Here is a 4430-nt window from a genome sequence, read left to right as displayed (position 1 = left end):
TGACAACTGTTTTGTGTGTTACTGAATCTCATGTGTTACCGGTTTTGTTTGGCACCTGAGTGTAAATAAGCAGTATATTCAGTTAGTGTAAAATCTCGGAATCATAACAATTACCTACCAATATGTTGTCTCAATCTGAATAAAAAAAACAAAACAACTAATGTAATACAAGACTGAAGGTAGGAGCTATGAAGCCGCAAACTGAACAATGATCAAAGATCCAAACAGATCAAAACAAAGAGCTTTCTGTCTTCCCTCTATTACAACCCTGTCTGCCCGTGGAGCTTATCCTCTGCAGTAATTGGCCCGTTCAGAGTTACGCAAAGGCTGCTTTCCAGTTGGCTGTTGAATCAAATCTTTACGCCAACGTTAACCTTAAAGAAGGCTTGTGCACACGTATATAACCATACAGTCATTTTATTAAAGCTTATTAATGCTTTGACTCTAATCACGGGCCAAATTAATTCACTGTTTAAAATATAATATAAAATTCCTAAATAGATATTTAAAAAATGAAAGAAAACCACAACTGCTAAACAAATGAGTTCCCCGATGGGAAAAAAGTCAGCCTAGTGATTTCATTTCTAAACACATGCAGGCAGTTACCACCTGCTTCATTTATCTCTATCCCAGAGCTGGCAGGCAGGATGAAAGGCCACTGTTTGCTGCATGACAGAAAACATGGGTTGAGTCAAAGGTTGGCCACAGTAGACTATCTGTCCAGGTCTCTAATTTGACTGTTGCTGTCTAAACTGATTACAGTGTTGGTGCAGTGCAATGTGATTTGGGTGGCGACTGCTGCCCCCGCGACCCGGTAACGGATAAGCGGATGAAGATGGATGGATGGATGGATGGATGTCTAAACTGAGGATGAGAAAGACAGTTCCCTGTTGAAACACACAGACATACAAATGTAACTATGGAAAAAAAAATCAGCATCAGCCAAGGCAGGACTATGGAGGCACACATAATCGGTAAAGGTCTATGCACAGATTTAAAATGCACTACATTTCTGTAATGCATGACTTGTTTGAAAGTAATGACAAACTGACATAATGAGGGCCAGGAGCAGCTAATTAAAGTTTATCTCTCTCTTTCTGTGTGTGTGTTTGTGTTTTGGTCTTTATGCCTTCATACAATAGATCCACTACATTACACAGTATTTGATGGAGTTGGTGATACAGCACAGGAGAAATAATCAGACAACGAATTAACCCCCCTCTCTCTCTCCCACAGCAGTGCATGTGTCCCTGAACAGTTGTCCACAAATGATGTTGCTTTCATTTAACCATGGATATGTTGTGTGGGGAGCTGCCGTGTGTCAAACAGTGTTTGATAGCAGCTTACATTTTACTCCTATTGTCCCTGTGTGACTTGTCACTTAGTTTATTAATTGTCTTCTCATGCTTAGATGAATAATGATCGTCTCTGTTGTCTTGTAGCTGCTTTTAAATTCAAATCAGCATTGCTTTGTTTTGCTCCGCCGGTGTCTACTGTGCATGTGAGGTGTAAGCAGTTACTAAAGGTCAAGAGCGAGTGCCAAAATAACTTCTGGGACTGTGGCATAAATAAGCTTCTAGATCTTTGAGCACTTTCCTGCCCTACAGGCTGTACGCACATTTTCCTCCAGGCATTATAAGTCAACATGCTGCTGCCTCACATATCAAGAAATAGATCAATCTGATGACTGAGATGAACATCTAATAAACTGTATATTCCTGTTGTCTGATGATCTGTAGCACAGGTATTAGTACTTGTACTTGTGGATATTCTATACACCTCAAGTAAATTGAAGATGTTTCGCCTCTCTTCCAAGAGGCTTCATCAGTTTTACTGTCCTGGTGGGGAGTTTCCAGGTATTTACCTATCCACCCCAAAGGGGCTGGGGGGTCGAAAAAAATGACCCAGTGCTCAACAACAATATGACCTTTAAATGGTTATGTGAGTCGTTGGCCCCATGGTGGATCGTTCCCCCTCCCTGTCCTCTGTGTCGGGATCATTGGTGTTACCTGAATGGTAGTTGTGAGTTACGTCTGTACTTACTGGGGAGAGAACTAAGGACCGCATTGTAGGTTGGTGAGTGCTGCATGTATGTGTTTGTGTTCCCTTCTTTTCTCTTCTGATCCCAGGAGCAGGAGATCCAGACCTGGCCCTGCTTGACACAAAGGAGAGGGTTGTGAATACCTCGACCGTGCTGGTTGGGAGCGAGATGGTTGGTCCGGATGGAGTTGGTACAAGATGTGGTGGGCTGGAACCCCTCCCCTCGGGCCCTGACCCCTCCCAATCCACGAGATAGTGAAGACCCCTTCCTCTTCGGCGGGAGCGGATGATGCGTCGGACTGTATGTCAATGTCAATCCCCCGTCAATCAGGCAGGGAGGGGGCGGCTGGGGTGTGACCGGGGAAAGGGGACTCTCAAGAGCAAGCTTGATCTGGGAGACGTGAAAACTGGGGTGAACTCTCATACTACGAGGTAGTTTTAATCGGACGGCAGCTGGATTGATTATTCTTTCAATAAGGAATGGACCAACAAATCTGGGGGCTAATTTCTTGGAATCTGACTGAAGGGGCAGATTCTTGGTGGAGAGCCACACCCTCTGACCCATGGTGTAGGAGGGTGCCTTAGAGTGGCGGCGGTTTTTGTAGTGAGTGTATCGTCCTCTGGCCCTTAACAGGGCAATCCAAGCTTGGCACCAGGCTCTCCTACACTGCCAAACAAATGACTGAACAGATGGACAGATGACCTCCCGCTCGAATGAAGAAAAGATGGGGGGCTGATACCCATAGACACATTGGAAGGTAGAGAGTCCTGTGGCCAAACTGGTCAGAGTGTTGTAAGCACATTCCACCCACAAAAGACGTTCAGACCAGGCGGTGGGATGTTCGGATGTAAGGCAGCGGAGGGTCGTCTCGAGAATCTGGTTCACCCTCTCGGCCTGCCCATTAGACTGCGGGTGGAACCCAGAGAACAGACTCACTGTGGCACCAATCAGTGAACAAAACTCCCACCAGAGCAAGTGAACTGGGGACCTCGGTCCGAGACCACATCCAGAGGGAGACCATGGATCCTGAAAACGTGAGTGAGGACAAGCTGTGCCGTCTCCTTGGCTGAAGGGAGCTTGGTCAATGCAACAAAATGGGCCATCTTGCTGAACCTGTCCACAATGGTAAGAATAACTGAGTTACCCCCTGAGATGGGCAGGCCAGTAACAAAGTCCAATGAAATATGGGACCAGGGCCGGTAAGGTAATAGTAAAGGTTGGAGTAGTCTCGCTGGAGCAAGATTGGAAGGCTTGGACCGACAACAGAGAGCAAGCTTGCACAAACTGGTGCGTATCTCTTACCATAGGCGGCCAACAGAACCGTTGCTGCAGGACTTCTGTGGTACGGCGAACCTCAGGATGGCACATCAGCTTTGAGCTAAGAGCCCACTGCAGAACCTCGGAATGTAGCCCTGCAGGTACAAAGAGGCGATTAGGGGAGAAAGTGCTGGAGCCGGTCTGATTCTCCAGTGCCGCCTTGACTTTCTGCTCAATGTCCCAAGTAACGGTAGCCACTAGGCAGGCAGGTGGTAAAACAGTGTCCTCTGGGGACTCAGGCACCCCTTTGCCTGAAAACTGTTTTGAGAGGGCGTCTGGCTTGTTGTTGCTTTAGCCTGGCCGATAAGACAGGGTAAAGCGAAACCTGGTGAAGAAAAGAGACCACCTCGCCTGCCATGAATTTAGCCTTCTAGCTCACCGTAAGTACTCCAGGTTCTTGTGGTCAGTCCAAACAATGAATGTCTGCTTAGCCCCCTCAAGCCAGTGATGCCACTCCTCCAGTGTGAGCTTCACAACTAGCAATTCCCTGTTCCCAATGTCATAGTTCATCTCTGCCTGGGTGAGATGACGAGAGAAGAAGGAACAAAGATGAAGTTTCTGATCCTTGGCACATCTCTGCGATAGGACCGCTCCCACCCCAACACTCCACTTCTACTACAAACTGTCTCTCCGGGTCGGGCATCTGGAGGATTGGGGCAGACGTGAAGCGAGTCTTGAGAGTCTGAATGGTGTGTTTCGCAGCCGATGACCAGACATAAGGCACCTGGGTGGATGTGAGAGCCGAAAGGGGGGCAGTGATAGAGCTATAACCCCTTATAAAACACCGGTAAAAGTTGGCAAATCCAAGAATTCTAGTGGTATGCACTCCTAAGGTCAAGCTTCATAAAGATAGAAGCACTCTCCAGCAACTCAAAGGCTGACGACATTAGAGGCAGAAGGTCGCGATTCTTAACAGTGACCTCATTCAAACCCCGGTAATCAATGCAGGGGTGCAGGGAGCCATCTTTCTTCTTTACGTAAAAGAATCCTGCCCCAGCAGGAGAAGACGGTGGACAGATTAATCCCAATGCCAAAGAATCGTTTATATACTCCTCCATAGCCTCTCTCTCGG

The sequence above is a fragment of the Cynoglossus semilaevis genome, unplaced genomic scaffold (genome assembly GCF_000523025.1).
Source record: "Cynoglossus semilaevis isolate Cse_v1.0 unplaced genomic scaffold, Cse_v1.0 scaffold371, whole genome shotgun sequence".
In the NCBI taxonomy this organism is placed as follows: Eukaryota; Metazoa; Chordata; class Actinopteri; order Pleuronectiformes; family Cynoglossidae; genus Cynoglossus; species Cynoglossus semilaevis.
This window is presented reverse-complemented; position numbering follows the sequence as displayed.